General features: G+C 41.6%; 1 pseudogene; it reads left to right on the forward strand.

Annotated features, from left to right (window-relative positions):
* The first annotated feature begins 10,645 nt into the window (after positions 1-10,645).
* Positions 10,646-12,638, forward strand: Pkm-ps17 (pyruvate kinase M1/2, pseudogene 17; annotated as a pseudogene).
* Positions 12,639-19,055: the final 6,417 nt, after the last annotated feature.

Below are 19,055 nucleotides of genomic sequence, written 5' to 3' on the forward strand. Positions count from 1 at the left end.
TTCCCTTCCCATTGAGATCCATACCCTTTCTGTCTATTGTTAGAAAACAAACAGGGATCTAAGGAATAATAATAAAAAAAGATAAATAAAAACAAACAAATCAGAGTAGGATAAAACTTTCAAACAAGAAAAAGAGCTGAAGGAAAAACTCAAGAGAGGCAGGGACAGTTCTATTGCTCTTATGACCCCAGGACTAGTTCTCCTGTCTGCTGCAGATGACAAGGCAGTGGGTAGGGCATTTCTGTCTTTCCCACACAAGCACTTGGCTGATGAGGAACAGGCTTGGCCCACTCAGGATGTTCCCCCTCCTCCCTCCTCCCTCCAACCCCCTCAATCTCTTCTGACTGATTTTGTTTTGAAGATTATTTTGTCAGCTATTAAAATGGCTACACTGTTTTATTGCTTAGGTCATTTTGCTTAGAATATCATTTTCCACCCTTTTACACTAAAGATGGGACAAAAGAAACCAAAGAATGGAACACCCACCCAATAAGGTTCTTAGGTTCTTAGGAGAATGTGGTGGCTGTGAGATTCTTGGTAGGAAATACTTCTGAGATCCTGTCAGGTATAGCGATTGGGGGTTCATTCCTTTCTTGGTATTGGGAGCTGACACTTTGGAATGGGGATGGACTAGAATGGGGTGGGGCTGAGGAGTTCCACAGAACTCCTCAGGAAGGAAAACAGGGTGTGCTATCAGCATCTGTTTGGTTCCATGGGAATGGGGACAGAGAGGGAGGAGAGGCCAAAGCAGGCACATCGCTATTGAGCTGGGAATTAGAGTATGGGATTGAATTTGGAGGAGAGGAGAGAGAGAATGAAAGTACTAGGATAGCCTACATGCTTCCCTGGTTTATCTGCTTCTGTGGCTGTCATGGACAGGAGGCTCCCAGGGAGTGTCTATGGAAGTTGGAGGCTGAGACACAGGGTGGAGGTATTAAGGGAGGATATAGGAGAAGATCTGTGTGGTCTGCTGGGGATGGGGCAATGAGGAAGGGGATCATAGCAAATGGACTCCTATGGAGCTGGGGCTGACACTGGGGGATTGGATTTGGGGGAAAGGAGGGAGAGTGAAGGTTTGAAGATGGTCTACATGCTTCCATCCATTTCTACATTCTTAAAATGTATTCTGTTAATCTATTGGCTGATTCCTGGACTGGCACCATATTATTTTATGATTTTTAAAAATTATATGTTTTAGTCTGTGATCCTTTATCACCACTGTCTTCTCTTAAGATCTTACTTATTTGTGTGTGTATGTGCGCGTGTGATTGCATTCATATGTGCATTCAAATCACTAAGTTCCAAAATTATTGGGACTCATCTTTAACCGTGAACAATAGGTTCATGTATTTAAGGAACAATGCCATGTTTCTGAAATAGCAACTTTTCCTAACGTAGGCAATGGCATATGCTTCAACCTTTTAGAGTTCCCAATTTTGTCTTTTCATTTAAAAAATTTTAAATTAGACACCTCTTTGGCTCACAAATATTATGATTAGTATCTTCTCTGTTTTGCTTTTCAAATAGATATCAAACACACTCATGCCAAGTGGTGACTGCCTAGTGCTGCTTCCCTCTTCCTGTGCCATGGTCAAGTTGCACTTCTGTTAAAGAGGCTGCCATATGAGGACCACGTGACCATGAACCATGGGAATAGTTCATTCTAATAAGAGTCCACATTTTAGTGACAAGGCTTCAAATTTTTGGATTAGCTGGTGATGAGGACCACAGCAAGGCTCACCTATGGGAATGGAACTAGGGCAAAGTTGAATTCACATCCTGGCTCCATAAGGTGGCCTCTAGATACAAGCCAATTGTATCTTCTTAAGGTTGCATCCAAGAAGCCAGTCCAACAAAATCTTCAATTTAGTTTGTAATGTTGACAAGAATGGTGGAATTGGGAGGATCACCCATGGCATATATGACTTGTGCTGCAGAGACCAAGTGGTGCTAAGGTAATTGTAATCGATCATAATGAGCACTGACATTTGTTTGGCTTAGAGATGCTATCCTTTCTTCTCTCTCTGGAGCTGCCCAGATATCTGCTATACACCAGGTACACACCCACACCTCTTTCCTCTTCTTGCCCTCTGCTTGTCCCTCCTCTACTCAACTCTAATTCTGCCATGCTTCATTTGGTGGCAACGATAAACCCTACAGTGCCTGGTTTTGTTTTGTTTCTTTTGTTTGTTTTGTTTTGGGGAAAGACTATAAAATGGAGGAGAAATGACTTCTTTTTTTATCCGAGTTTCTCCTAGCAGCAAGTAACTTAGCATAAAGGCTTTGAGCCAACTACAACAATAGATTGTCCCACAAGTGACACATAACATCAAAATTGGCTTCATCTCTTGTAATAACAAACAAGCATACTGCAGTGTAACTTATGTGAGCCAGGCCTTTCCATCTAAGCCCCGGCAGATGGTGCAATTTTCTTGTCCTTCCTTGAAACCACAGCTTAGCCACAGAAACAAGGTGCTGTCACTTTCCTATGCTCCTTTTTTCTTAGGTTGTAATTGCCCAGGTCCCACTGACACTTGATGGAACACCTGTCATTAATGCATCACTCAGGGTAGCACAAGGATGGTAAATACGTAAGAGCCTTGTTTATTGAGATAGATATTCAACAGTCAATTCAGAAACTCTTGAGTGCTTACTATTTGTGCATTGTCACTCAGGATGGGGCTTCAAACTTAGATAGGTGGTCCTTACCTTAAAAAGCTTAGCTGTTAGCAGAGACAACAATCATTAGCAAAGGAAAATACAATGTGGCAAGTGTGATAAGGAAAATGTCTGGAAAATGCTCTGGCCATAGGTTGGAGTTAGATGGAGAAAGCATATTTGAAATACATTTGACAGGTAGGGCTATGTGCTAAGTGCTCAGATGAGCAGCATAGCAATGCCCACGAGGACAGTGGAGAGAGGCATGGACGAAGATCGGGTGGCCAGTAATTAAAATTAAATTACTGTTGAGCCTTCAAAGACTTTCAAAACATGAAAGTGAGGGGAAGCTTCTAGAACTTCAAGAACACTGACAGAAGTTTGTATTTTCCTGTATCACAGTAGAAATGCAAATTGTTATGAGCCTGTTTAGCGTCATAATCATGTCATGTTCAGCTTAAAAATACACAATTTGTTTGTCCTGAGTTTCCTCCTTTTTACAATCTATTCTATATAATAAATGAAGGTATTTTTTAAGACAGTAACATGAAAGGAAACATGGCCCTCTCTTACTATGAAATATTAAGTAGTTAAGGAAAAATAAAAGTTGAAACTATGTTGTTGGTTTTTCTTTTAACCCCAAAAGGATGTCTGTCATATGTTATCAAAGAGCAAAGCAAGTGGCTGAGGTTGGATGTAGTACAGCTTTGTTCTGATAAAAATCAACGACAAGACCTTTCCCTCTCCCCTTCCTCCCATTTCTCTTTATCTTTCTCACTCCTTTGCTTTCTTCTCCATCCTTTCTTCTCTCTCTCTGCTCTCTCTTTAAATGAGTATGGAGGAAAAAAAAAGAGCCAGGCGAGACCCTACGGAGGCTGAGGGTGATGTTGAGGCTGGAGCATCATGAGTTCTAGGCTACATACCAAGATCTTGTCACAAAACAAAACATCAAACCAAACCAAACAGAAGGATGCTGACTTTTATAACATTTTTGTTTTGGCATAACTGCTTTTAGAGCTCTTATCTCTGAGAAGCTGTGGGCAAAATACTTTCTATGTTTTCTCCTGCTATGTATGTGGGCTTCAGAGATGTCTCAGTGGGTAGATGTACTTGCTGCTAAGTCTGATGACCTAAGGTTGATTCCTAGAACCCAAATTGTAGAAGGAGAGATTAGACAATTAGACCTGGGCACACCTACCATCACACACATACTTGTATACCATCACACACACACACACACACACACACACACACACACACACACACACACACACACCATCCTCCTGAGTCCATTTAGTATTAAATATGTTTAGGGATGACCACTTGGGATTGAATAATTTATCAAGGGCTCATCCCTGGAGAATATTGATTCTTCCTCTATTAATGGTCATTAATTAATTGCCTGTAGCTCTTCATATATGGATGAGGTCTTATGAAAGTTCCCCCATCCAGAATGACATGTCAGCTGGTATCATTATACAGAACTATATTGAGATTCATGCATACAACTTTCTTCTCATATATAGACGACATTCTCATGGTAGCTACCCAGTCCGCTGTCTCTTATCTTTCTTCCCACTCTCCTGAGTCTGTGGTATAGGGGTATGTTGATGATGTGTCATTTGGAGATGGGCACTCTGTCTCTGTATTATGAGCAACACATCAGTTATTCACAACAGTGAGCAACACAACACATCAACCCAGTCAGTTGTTCTCTGCATTTTGACCAGTTGTGGATTTCTATGATGGCCTCTTCCAGCTGCAAAAGGAAGCTTCATAGTAGCATTCATCTGAAGTTTTCTCTGAAAGTTTGCCTGACTTTGTATAATATACAGAAAGAGTGGATACACAGTAGGCTTTTTAAAAATCAACTCCCACTGACATTTCTAGTTGCGGATTTTTCACATCTAAGATTGGAGAGTGTGATGCATACCCTTGTACCCAGGGGTAAGTGCAGTTCTCAAACCCAGTGACCCACTTGCCAACTGCACCATCAAAGGCTGAGTGATGAGCAAGACTCTACGTTATAGGACATTAGCAGGATGCCTAGGTCCTGCTAGCATGGATTAAGGGAAGGTAGAGTTGTCATAAAAACAGAGAAACTGACTGTGGGGTGCTTGCTCATCGCCAATTGATATAGCTACAACACACCCACTAACTGAAGGCTCAGAAAAGTGGAGGAAAGATGGTCAGAGTCAGGGACCAGGGTTTCTGCTCTGAGACAGTGTTTTCCTTTCTTCATTATTTTAAAAATTATTTCTTTTATTTTTTACTTTAAAGTATAATTACATTATCCTCCCTTTCCCTCTAAACCTTCTCACATACCTCTCATTTCTCTCTTTAAAATTTCTGGTTTTATAAAAACATACATACTAGAACATTATACAGACCAAGCAGTTTATGTTTAAGAATATATATATATATATATTAATGTGTATATACATATACACATTAACAAATGTAACATTTTTGTTTTTTATTGTTATTTATTTACTTTACAACATTGATTACAGCTTCCTCTCTTTCTCATCCCAGTCCCTTCCTCTTATCTTCCCTCTTCCTCCAACACACCCCTCCTCCCCTTCTCCTTAGAATAGGGGGCCTCCCATGGATATCAACCAGCCTTGGCCTATCAAATTGCAGTAAGACTAGGTGCATCTTCTTCTACTGAGGCTAGATGAGGCCTCCCAGTTAGGGGAAAGGGATCCAATGGCAGGCAATGTAGTCATGGCCTGTGCTCCTGCATTAGGAGTCCCACATGAAGACCTGAATACACATTGCATATGTGCAGAGAGCCTAGGTCTATCCCATGCATGCTCTCTGGTTAGTAGTTCAGTTTCTATGAACCCGTATGGGCCCAGGTTAGTTGAATATGTATGCTTTTTGCTGTGCTCTTGACTTCTCTGGTTCCTTCAGTCCTTCCTCCCCTTCTTCCACAGATTCCCTAAGCTCCATTTAATGTTTGGCTGTGGGTCTCTGCATCTGTGTCCACCTGATACTGGAGGAAGCTTCTCTGATGAGTTATGCTAGGATCCTATCTGCAAATATGGCAGAATATAATAAATAGTGTCATGAGTGGGCTCCCTCTGATGGCCTGGGCCTCAAGCTGGGCCAGTCATTAGTTGGCCCTTCCCCCAAATTCTGTTCCATCTTTTATCTTTGCACATCTTGTAGGAAGGACAAATTGTAAGGTTTTGTGGATGGGTTGGTTTTCTTATCCCTCCATTAGAAACATTGCCTGGTTATAGGAGATGGCTGGTTCAGGATTCATATCCCCCATTACTAGGAGTCTTAGCTAGAGTCATGCACACAGATTCCTGAATGTCCCATTGTTCCAGGTTTCTAGTTCATCACAGAGATGCTCCCCACCATATAGTTATCTCTCCCAGTATTCTTTCCCTCCATCCTCCCCCACCTTGTCCCTCCTGTCCCCATCCCTCCTTCCCCTCCCCAGTCTGCTCCCTTCATTCACCCCCCAATGCCTAATCTATTTTTCCTTCTCTGTGAGATTCAAGTATCCTCCCTTGAATGCTCCTTGTTACTTAGCTTCTTTGGGTCAGTGGTTACCCAGTACTTTATGGCTAATATCTACTTATAAGTGTGTGCACATCATGTTTGTTTTTCTGGGTCTGGGTTATGTCACTCAGGATGATATTTTATAGTTCTGTCTGTTTGCCTGCAAATCTCAAGTGTCATGTTTTTAATGGCCGAGTAATATTCTATTGTGTAAACATACCACATTTTCCTTATCTATTCTTCAGTTGAGGAACATTTAGGTAATTTCCAGGTTTTGGCTATTATGAATAAAGCTGATATGGTCACAGTTGAACAAGTGCCCGTCTAGTATGGTGGAGCATCATAGGTATATGCTCAGGAATGGTATAGCTGGGTCTTGAGGTAGATCTTTTCCCAATTTTCTGAGAAACCTCCAAATTGATTTCCAAAATGGCTGTACAAGTTTGTACTCTCACTGCCATGAAGGAATATTCCCTTTGTTCCACATCCTTGCCAGCATGTGTTGTCACTTGAGTTTTTGATCTTAGACATTCTGACAACGTAAGATAGAATCTCAGAGTCATTTTGATTTGCATTTCCCTGATGACAAAGGGTGTTGAACTTTTCTTTAAGTGCTTCTCAGCCATTTGAGATTCCACTCTCAAGAATTCTGTTTAGCTCTGTATCTCCCCTTTTAAATTTGGTTATTTGCATTGCTTGTGCCTAATTTCTTGAGTTCTTTTTTTTTCTTTTCTTTATTCAGGAGCTGGGGACCAAATCCAGGGCCTTGCGCTTGCTAGGCAAGCGCTCTACCACTGAGCTAAATCCCCAACCCCTCTTGAGTTCTTTATATATTTTTAATATAAGTCCTTTGTCAGATGTGATCCTTGTGAAAAAATTGTTGATCTCAAAGAGGTTGTGTCCCATAGATTGAGAAATGCTGATATAGTGTATACTGTAGTATCTTACTGCATTAATCAGAGTATGGCAGGTTAGTGGGTCTCAAAGTATAGAGCTATGACTCTAGGGTACACCTGGGACCTGCTCAGGGCCTCAGTGTATTATCTAGATTTTTCATTGTAGTCATCAAACACCTGACTGTCACTCAGAAGAGAAAATATTTAGGCTCAAAGTTTTTAGGAGACAAGACCCTTATGGTGGGGAAGACATGGCCACAGTGGGAAGTAGGAGCCTACAGCATGGTCACTTTTCTAGATCAAAAACCTGGAGTCATTGTGAGTTCACTTTCAAGGCCCCAGAGACCTGTTTGCTATACTGTAGTCCCAAAGGCTTTGTGATCTTCCCAAATATCACCACATGACTGAACCACAAACCTGTGGAGAACATTCCTTATTCAAGCAAAAACAATCAGAAAGGCAGGGGGGAATTTATGAGGAAACAAAAACTATCTCATAACAAGACTGACACTTGTCATGTATCAAGGCATGGCTGCTCCCTCTCAGTAGTCACTTGGTGCCTCATTACTACATACTTGCATGGACAAGAACACTGCCTTCATTTACAAATGCCCTTGGTGGAACACTAAAAATGATTATTAAAAAGTCTCAAGCCTTGAGTTTAGTTGTCTTTTACCATTCTGTGTGATGAAATGGCTTGTGTGCAGCAGACTCACTGCAAACCCTGCGTGATGGTTACCTTGAGAAAAGGAGAACTTTCAAAATGTTTGATACCACCATTCTTCTTGTTAAATTCTTTGTTTTGAAAAATGTAGTTATATTTCATAAGCTACCTGATTTTTCTTGAGGCCCTACCTTGAGCTGAAGAGTTGTCATTATTCTTTGTGGCCATTGGTGGGTTGCCATGGTCCAGCCAATGGTCCCATACATAGACAGCACTAATTGGACTTGGTGGAGAATTAAAAAAAATCTAATAATATTTTCACTTAAAAAAATGATAGGGAGACAAACAAGGATTTCTGACATGAATATTTGGAGTACAACTTTCTTATGGAGAATGGCTGAAAAGAGCCTGTCACTTTTAAGGAAAAAAAAAAACAAAGTCATATTTATTGTTACTGGTAAAGTCTGTCTTCTGGGGCAAACTTAGAGTTTTGAAGTTTATCCGTTGCAGTAAGCATACCAGAGATGTTTTGGGTGAGATTGGGGGCATTGATGGTTGTCATTTAAAATATATATGAGAAAATATCCTAGAATTTGGAAAATCTTCATAGTTCAGTGAACCAATATGTCCTAGATGACCAGCAACTGATATTGCCAAACACAGTTAGAACCTCCATTAAGTTGTAAGACAGTTTGATGTCTTTTGATATAGCAGAATATGAAAGTTCATTCACAGGACTTAATAGTCTACACTGAAATGACCTTTAAGAAAATAAGCTCTTGATGATGGTCTCCATCTGCACCCCGAGCTGGGGCTGTCTCACAGACCTCCAACATAAAACCTGCCTGCAGAGAGCTGGTCTTTCAGAAGCACTCTCCCTCCTCAGTCCACAGCCCACATGTGGGACCCCACTTTCTCTCCACTGACTCTCCACAGAGAGACCTACTGGGAGTGCACAGGGCTCATGAGCCACAGGGTGGCCTGTGGTGGGACCCTTCTTGTCTCCATCTGCACCCAGAGCTGGGGCTGTTCCACAGTGCTTGGAAGAGCTCTCACTCCAAAGATCACAGGGCTCACAGGCCATAGGAGGGACAAGCTCCAGTTAGAGACAGCAAAACCAACTAACATCAGAGATAACCAGATGGCAAGAGGCAAGCACAAGAACCTAAGAAACAGAAACCAAGATTAATTGGCATCAAAAGAACCCAGTATAGCAAATACTGGATATCCCAACACATCTAAAAAGCAAAATTTGGATTTAAAATCATACCTCATGCTGATGATAAAGGACTTAAGAAGGACATAACTTCCTTAAAGAAATACAGGTCAATACAGGTAAACAAGTAGAAGCCCTTAAAGAGGAAACATAAAAATCCTTTAGGGAATTACAGGAAAACACAACCAAATAGGAGAAGGAATTGAACAAAACCATCCAGGATTTAAAAATGGAAATAGAAACAATAAAGAAATCACAAGGGAAGATAACCCTGGAGATAGAAAACCTAGGAAAGAGATCAGGAGTCATAGGTGCAAGCCTTACCAACAGAACACAAGAGATAGAAGAGAAAATCTCAGGGGCAGAAGATACCATAGAAAACATTGACAAAATAGTCAAAGAAAATGCAAAAAAGCAAAAAGCTCCTACCCCAAACATCCAGGAAATCTAGAACACATTGCGAAGAACAAACCTAAGAATAATATGTTTAGAAGAGAGTGAAGATTCCCAACTTAAAGGGCCAGTAAATAACTTTAACAAAACTATAGAGGAAAACTTCCCTAACCTACGGAAAGAGATGCCCATAAACATACAAGAAGTCTACAGAACTCCAAATAGATTGGACCAGAAAAGAAATTCCTCCCGTCACATAATAGTCAAAACACCAAATGCACAAAACAAAAAAAACCCATTAAAAGTATAAGAGAAAACATATAAAGGCAGACCTATCAGAATTACACCAGACTTCTCACCAGAGACTATGAAAGCCAGAAGATTCTGGACAGATGTCATACAGACCCTAAGAGAACACAAGTGCCAGCCCAGGCTACTATATCTAGCAAAACTCTCAAATAACATAGATGGAGAGACCAAGATATTCCATGATAAAACCAAATTTGCACAATATCTTTCCACAAACCCAGTCCTACAAAGGATAATAGATGGAAAACTCCAACACATGGAGGGAACTACACCCTAGAAAAGGCAAAAAAGTAATCTTCTTGCAACAAACCCAAAAGAAGAGAGCCACACAAAAATAATTCCACCTCTAACAACAAAAATAGCAGGAAAAAACAGTCATTTCCCCTTAATATTTCTTAACATCAATGGACTCAATTTTTCAATAAAAAGACATAGGCTAACAGACTGGATACATTAACAAGACCCAGCATTTTGCTACATACAGGAAACACACATTAGTGACAAAGACAAACACTACCTAAGGGTAAAAGGCTGCGAAAAAAATTTCCAAGCAAACAGTTCCAAGAAACAAGATAAAGTAGCCATTCTAATACAAATTAAAATAAAATTTCAACCAAACGTTATCAAAAAGATAAGGAAGGACACTTCATATTCAAAGGAAAAATCCACCAAGATGAACACTTAATTCTGAATATCTATGGTCCAAATACAAGGGTACCTACATTCATAGAAGAAACTTTACTAAAGTTCAAAGCACACATTGCACACAATAACAGTGAGAGATTTCAACACCCCGCTCTCATCAATGGACAGATCGTGGAAACAGAAAATTAACAGAGACATAGAGAAACTAACAGAAGTTATGAACCAAATGGATTTAACAGATATTTATAGAACATTTCATCCTAAAACAAAAGAATAGACAGTAGCAACCTGTCCTGACTCGACAGACGTCTGCTTTAGGTATTGCAACAGGATCCGAAGTACACCAGAGGATCTCAGGAACCATGCCGAAGCCACACAGCGAAGCAGGGACTGCCTTCATTCAGACCCAGCAGCTCCATGTAGCCATGGCTGACACCTTCCTGGAACACATGTGCCGCCTAGACATTGACTCCGCACCCATCACGGCCCACAACACTGGCATCATTTGTACCATTGGTCCTGCTTCCCGATTTGTGGAGATGCTAAAGAGATGATTAAGTCTGGGATGAATGTGGCTCGGCTGAATTTCTCTCATGGAACCCATGAGTACCATGCAGAGACCATCAAGAATGTCCGTGCAGCCACAGAAAGCTTTGCATCTGATCCCTTTCTCTACTGTCCCATTGCGGTGGCTCTGGACACAAAGGGACCGGAGATCCGAACTGGACTCATCAAAGGCAGCGGCACTGCAGAGGTGGAGCTGAAGAAGGGAGCCACTCTGAAGATCACCCGGACAACGCCTACATGGAGAAGTGCGACGAGAACAGCCTGTGGTTGGACTATAAGAACATCTGCAAGGTGGTGGAGGTGGGCAGCAAGATCTGCGTGGACGATGGGCTCGTCTCTCTGCAGGCGAAGGAGAAAGGTGCTGACTACCTGGTGACAGAGGTGGAGAATGGTGACTCCTTGGGCAGCAAGAAGGGCGTGAACCTGCCCGGTGCTGCTGTGGACATCCCTGCCGTGTTAGAAAAGGACATCCAGGACCTGAAGTTTGTGGTGGAACAGGACGTGGACATGGTGTTTGCGTCTTTCATCCTCAAGGTGGCTGACGTGCATGAGGTTAGGAAGATCCTGGGAGAGAAGGGCAAGAACATCAAGATCATCAGCAAAATCGAGAACCATGAAGGTGTCCGCAGGTTTGATGAAGTTTTGGAGGCCAGTGATGGGATCATGGTAGCTCGTGGTGACCTGGGCATTGAGATTCCTGCAGAGAAGTTCTTCTTGGCTCAGAAGATGATGATCGGACGATACAACCGAGCTGGGAAACTGGTCGTCTGCGCCACACAGATGCTGGAGAGCATGGTCAAGAAGCCACGCTCCACCCGTGCTGAAGGCAGTGACGTGGCCAATGCAGTCCTAGATGGAGCAGACTGCATCATGCTGTCTGAAGAAACAGCCAAAGGAGGCTGTTCGCATGCAGCACCTGATTGCCAGAGAGGCAGAGGCTGCCATTTACCATTTGCAGTTATTCGAGGAACTCCGCTACCTGGCGCCCATTACCAGCGACCCCACAGAAGCTGCCGCCGTGGGTGCCGTGGAGGCCTCCTTCAAGTGCTGCAGTGGGGCTATTATCGTGCTCACCAAGTCTGGCAGGAGTGCTCACCAAGTGGACTGGTACCACCCTCAAGCTCCTATCATTGCTGTGACACGCAATCCCCAGACGGCTCGCCAGCCCCATCTGTACCGTGGCATCTTCCCTGTGCTGTGTAAGGATGCCGTACAGGATGCCTGGGCTGAGGATGTTGACCTTCGTGTAAACTTGACCATGAATGTTGGCAAGGCCCGAGGCTTCTTCAAGAAGGGAGATTGGTCATTGTGCTGGCGCCCTGGCTCTGACTTCACCAACACCATGCGTGTAGTGCCTGTACCATGATGACCCTCTGGAGCTCCTCTTCTAGCCCCTGTCCCTTCCCCTCCCCTATCCTATCCATTAGGCCAGCGGCGCTGGTCGTGCTCACTCTGGGCCATAGTGTGGCGCTGGTGGGCTGGGACACCAGGGAAAATTAATGCCTCTGAAACATGCAATAGAGCCCAGCTATTTTTCATGGCTCTACTTGAGCCAGGGGTGAAGGAAGAATGCAGGTCAGGTTTCCCTCTGACTTTATCACAGAAGGGCAGCATTATCTCTGTGTTCTTTGCTCCTGTAGAAAGTTTTCCAGAGAATTCCCATCCCTGGCCTGGAATCAGGAGACAGCAAGAACAGAGGCTGGGGGACCAGGGTTCCCGTGTAGATGACTTTTGGCCCTGGCCCTGACTTGCTTTCCCAGCAGCTTTGGCCTCTCTCCTCCTCCTCGAGCACTCCATTGCTGTCCCTGCAGATGCTGCACTCTCCACCTTGTACTTTACAGCATCTCCAGGCCTGCTGCTATAGTGCCCACCTGAATGTCAATAAACGGCAGCGGAAAAAAAAAAGAATATACCTTCTTCTCAACACCTCATGGTACCTTCTCCAAAACTGATCTTATAATTGGTCACAAAACAGGCCTCAATAGATACGAGAAGATTGAAATAATCCCATGCATTCTATCAGAGCACGATGGACTAAGGCTGGTCTTCAACAACAACAAAAACAACAGAAACCCCACATATACATGGAAGTTGAACAATGCTCTACTCAATGACAACTTGGGTAAAGAATAACTAAAGAAAGAAGTTAAAAACTTTTAGAAATTAATGAAAATGAAAGCACAACATACCCAAACTTATGGGACACAAAACTCATAGCTCGAGTGCCTCCAAAAAGAAACTGGAGAGAGCATACTTGCAGCTTGACAGCCCACCTGAAAGCTCTAGAACAAAAAGAAGCAAATTCACCCAAGAGGAGTAGACAGCAGGAAATAATCAAACTCATAGCTGAAATCAACCAAATAGAAACATAAAGAACTATACAAAGAATCAACAAAAGCAGGAGCTGGTTCTTTGAGAAAATTAACAAGATAGATAAACCCTTAGCTGGACTAACCAGAGGGCACAGAGAGAGTATCCAAATTAACAAAATCAGAAATGAAAAGGGAGACATAACAGCAGACACTGGGGAAATTAAAAAATTATCAGATCCTACTACAAAAGCCTACATTCAACAGAACTGGAAAATCTGGAGGAAATGGACAATTTTCTAGACACATTCCAGGTACCAAAGACAAATCAGGATCAGATAAACCATCTAAATAACCCCATAACTCCTAAAGAAATAGAAGCAGTCATTAAAAGTCTTCCAACCAAAAAAGCCCAGGACCAGATGGGTTTAGTGCAGAATTCTATCAGACCTTCAAAGAAGACCTAATACCAATACTGGCCAAATTATTCCATAAAATAGAAACAGAAAGAACACTATCCAAATTGTTCTTTGAACCCACAATTATGCTTAAACCTAAACCACACAAATATCCTACAAAGAAAGAGAACTTCAGACCAACTTTCCTCATGAATATCAATGTAAAAATACTCAATAAAATTCTCTCAAACCAAATCCAAGAACTTAACAAAATGAACATTTATCATGATCAAGTAGGCTTCATGCAGGGAAGCAAGACTGAGTCAATATATGGAATTCCATTAACCTAATCGATTATATAAACAAACATAAGGGATAAAAAAAGCACATGATCATTTCATTAGATGCTGAGAAAGCATTGGACAAAATTCAACACCCCTTCATGATTAAAGTCTTGGAAAGATCAGGAATTCAAGGCCCATACCTAAACATAGCAAAAGCAATATACAGCAAACTAGTAGCCAACATCAAACTAAATGGAGGAAAACTTGAAGCAGTTTCATTAACATCAGGGACTAGACAAGACTGCCCACTCTCTTCCTACCTATGCAATATAGTACTTGAAGTCCTAGCCAGAGCAATTTGATAACAAAAGGAGGTCAAAGGGATACAAATTGGAAAGGAAGAAGTCACAATATCACTATTTGCAGATGATATGGTACTATACTTAAATGACTCCAAAAATTTCACCAGAGAGCTCCTAAACCTGATAAAGAACTTCAGCAACATGTCTGGATATAAAATTAATTCAAACAAATCAGTAGCCTTCCTCTACTCAAAGGATAAACAGGCTGAGAAAAAAATTAGGGAAATGACACCCTTCATAATAGCCACAAATAATATAAAATACCTTGGTGTGACTCTATCCAAGCAAGTGAAAGATCTGTATGACAAGAACTTGAAGTCTCTGAAGATTATTGAAGAAGACGTCAGAAGATGTAAAGACATCCCATGCTCATGGATTGGCAGAATTAATATAGTAAAAATGACTATTTTGCCAAAAGCAATCCCATATTCAATGTAATCCCCATCAAAATTCCAACTAAGTTCTTCACAGCATTAGAAAGAGAAATTTGCAAATTCATTTGGAAAAGCAAAAAACCCAGAATTGAGAACACTATCCTCAACAATAAAAGAACTTCTGGGGGAATCACCATCCTTGACCTTAAGCAGTATTACAGAGAAATACAGGATAAAAACTGCATGGTATTGGTATAGGGACAGGCAGGTAGATCATTGGAATAGAACTGAAGATTCAGAAATGAACCCACACACCTATGTTCACTTGATCTTTGACAAAGGAGCTAAAACCATCCAGTGGAAAAATGACAGTATTATCAACAAATGGTGCTGCTTCAATTCGAGTTCAGCATGTAGAATAATGCAAATTGACTCATTCTTATTTCCTTGTACAAAGCTCAAATCCATGTGTTTCAAGGTCTTCCACATAATACCAGAATATTGAAACTAATAGAAGAGAAAGTGGGGAAGAACCCTGAACAAACAGTTACAGAGGAAAATTTCCTGAACAGAACACACCAATGGCTTATACTCTAAGATCAAGAATCGACAAATGAGACCTCATAAAATTGCAAAGCAATTGTAAGGCAAAGGACACTGTCAGTAGAACAAATTGGAAACCAAAAGAGTGGGAAAAGGTCTTTACCAAGCCTACATTCTATAGAGGGCTAATATCTAATATATATAAAGAACTCAAGAAGCTAGACTCCAGAGAACCAAATAATCCTTTTAAAAATGGGGTATAGAGCTAAACAAATAATTCTCAACTGTAATACCAAATGGCCGAGAAGCAACTAAAGAAATATTCAACATCCTTAGTCACCAGGGAAATGCAAATCAAAACAACCCTGAGATACCACCTAACATCAGTCATAATGGCTAATATTAAAAACTCAAATGACAACCGATGCTGGCGAGGATGTGGAGAAATAGGAACATTCCTTCAGTTTTGGTGGGAATGCAAGCTGGTACAACCACTCTGGAAATTAGTCTGGCGGTTCCTCAGAAAATTGGACATAGTACTACCTGAGGTCTCAGCTATACCACTGCTTGGCATACACCCAAAAGATGCTCCAACATATAATAAGGACACATGCTCCTCTATGTTCATAGCAGCCTTATTTATAATAGCCAGAAGCTGGAAAGAACATAGATGTCCTTCAACAGAGGAATCGATACAGAAAATGTGGTTCAATTGAGTACTCCTCAGCTATTAAAAACAATGACTACATGAAATTCTTAGGCAAATGGATCGAACTAGAACATATCATCCCGAGTGAGGTAATCCAGTCACAAAAGAACACACATGGTACGCACTCACTGATTAATGGATATTAGCCCCAAACCATCTCTGGATGACCTTTCCCTCATTCTCTGCTCCACACTTTTTCTCTGTATTTCCTTCTGGGGGTATTTTGTTCTCCCTTCTAAGAAGGATGGAAGCATCCACTCTTTGTCTTCCAACATCTTGAGCTTCATGTGGTCTGTGGATTGAAACTTGGATAATCTGAGCTTTTGGAATACCTAAGGAAAAATTCACAGATCATATGAAACCCAAGAAGAAGGACGACCAAAATATGGATGCTTCACCAGTCCTTCTTAGAAGGTGCAACAAAATACTCTTAGGAGGAAATACAGGGACAGAGAATGGAACAGAGATTGAAGAAAAGGTCATCCAGAGACTGCCCTACCTGGGGATCCATCCTATATGCAGCCACCAAGCCCAGTCACTATTGCTGATGCCAAGAAGCACTTGCTGACAGGATCCAGTTATGGGTGTCTCCTGAGAGGCTGTGCCAGAGCCCTATTGATACAGTGAGGATAGTTGCAGCTAATCATTGGACTGAACAAGGGAACCCCAATGGAGGAGTTAGAGAAAAGATTGAATGAGCTGAAGGAGTTTGTAACACCATAGGAAGAACAACAATATCAACCCACCAGACCTCACTAGAGCTCCCATGATCTAAATCACTAACTAATGAATATACATGGAGGGACCCATGACTCCAGCCACATATGTAGCAGAGGATGGCATTGTTCAGCATTAATAAGAGGAAAAGCCCTTGGCCCTGTGAAGGCTCGTTTCCCCAGTGTAGGGTAATTCCAGGGCATTGAGTTGGAGTGGGTGGGTGGGAGTGGGAGCATCCTCATAGAAGCAGGGGAGGGGGGAGAGGGCATGTGAGAGGGTGAAATGGGATAACATTTGAAATGTAAATACATAAAATATCCAAGAAAAATAAAATTAAAATAGAACAGAAAAAAGGGAAAATAAGCACTTGTCAAATTTTAGTAGAGTTTCAAAGAGGAACTATCCACAACAGTCTGAAAACATTAATTATAATATTTCTCTCTTTTAATCACATATGTGGAGCTGAATCTTTTCATTCTCTTCAACTAAAACAGCACATCACAACAAATTGACTGTAGAAGTAATTCAAGAATCCAGCTCATTCTAGTAAGTCGGATGTTTGCAAACGTACATAAAATAATTCCATTTTTCTCACAAAGTTTTGTTTCTCTAGGCTTTGTTATATAGCCTAACCTACCTTACCTTGTTTAATGCAAACCTATGTTTCAGGGTAATAACTGTGGCACTAATATTAAGGGTTAGATAGGAATACACACACACACACACACACACACACACACACACAGACACAGATATGGAGAGAGAAAAACAAGCAATGTATCCTCAAACTTTTTCAATGGTCTAGATCAGGATCTGTACTGAAGCCATGGTGGCAGTGTATGTAGAAGAAGGAGAGGAAAAGATGCTACAAACCCAGAGACACCTGCTTTTGGTCTCAGACTATAGAGGAAGGGAGTGGTGAGAGAAGGTTTAGGAAATTACATTTTGGTCCCAGAGAAAGCGCTGAAAAGCTTAACAAAACAAGTACCTCAGTGTAATGAGCAGAAAAGACAAAACAAAACAAAACTACTCAAAGATTGCATTTAGATCAGTTATGTGTGGGTTCCTTGTTAGTCAGGAACGACAGCATCAGAGTCTTAGGTGGCTCTTGCTGTGTGCTGCTCATCATTCCAGTCTCCAAATAAAATAACTTGTTTATCGCACAGGGAACCTGAGGTGTGGGAATGGGGTGATTGGTCTAAAGGGCACTGTTAGTAAATGGTAGACTGAGGATGAAGCTCCAAAGCCTGAGCCTTCCGTCGGTTACTCTACGTGGTGGTGCTCAGTAGCTAGTTAACTATCTAAATCCAGGGATGGAGAGGGCTCTGGGGAGGGGTACGCAGACATGATTTCTGTTTATTAGTTTCAGAAGATAGTCACTTATTCAGGTTTTCCTCACTGTGACAAATACTGGAGACAAATAATGTAGGAAGAGGAAATGTTTAACTTGGCTGCTCAGAGTTTCGGAGCTTTTTGTTCCTGGCAGCTGACTCCATTCTTGCTGCTGCTAGTGTGGCAGGCCATCGTGGCATCATGGTGCCTGGCTGCAAAGGAGCAAAGGTGCTTGTCCTGTGGCATCAGAAACAGACACAGAAGAAGGGGGCCAGGACAGGACAGAACTCCAAGAATAAGCCTCCACAGAGACCTACTCATTCCAGCTAGGTTACACCTCTGAAGGTTTTCCTCCCTTCCCCAATATTGCCTTTAAATTCTGATTCTATCAATGGATTAATCTATTGATTCGACCATAGTCCTCATGATTCATCTGACAGTGACTGGCTCTTCTAGCCGAGGACAAAGCCTTCAACACATGGTTCTTGAGCATGGAAGGGTGGTACTTCATACTCACATTGAATTTATTACTTTTTCATTGCTGTGATACAACACCATGACCAAGGCAACTTATAACAGGAGAAGTTTATTTAGAGTAATTTTTCACAGTGGTAAGAATCCATCATGACTGGAAGGAAGAGTAAAAAGCTAAGAGCTCACATCTTGAACCACAAACATCAGAAAGAGAGCAAACTCAAATGTCACAAGTCTTTAATTCTTGGTTCCAGTGACATACTTCCACCAACAAGGTCACACCTCCCAAGTCTACTCAAAGAGTGCTACCAACGAGGACCAAATATTCAAATGCTTTAAACAATGGGGGGCAAGAATGGACCTCTCATTTGAACCATCAAACACACCATATTTGCAAAGGTAATAATTTTTCTTCTGTCTAGCCACATTGTGCACTACAATATTGAGCAAACTGTATTGAACATCCTCTGTAGATGGTTATATGAGAATGTAGCAGAGCCTTTTAGATTTCCTTTTTATGGTAGGTGAACCAATCTGTAACAAGTCTGTACCTGAGAGCTGTAGCCTTTAACATTGACAAGAGTGCTTGCCAAAAGCTAGTTTGTTAGCCATGAGGTTTTCCAAAGAACTGAAAAAATGTATCAGAGTAGTGAAATTTTCATCACTGTGATCATAATACCTGGTAGAGA

The sequence above is a fragment of the Rattus norvegicus genome, chromosome 1 (genome assembly GCF_036323735.1).
Source record: "Rattus norvegicus strain BN/NHsdMcwi chromosome 1, GRCr8, whole genome shotgun sequence".
NCBI lineage: Eukaryota > Metazoa > Chordata > Mammalia > Rodentia > Muridae > Rattus > Rattus norvegicus.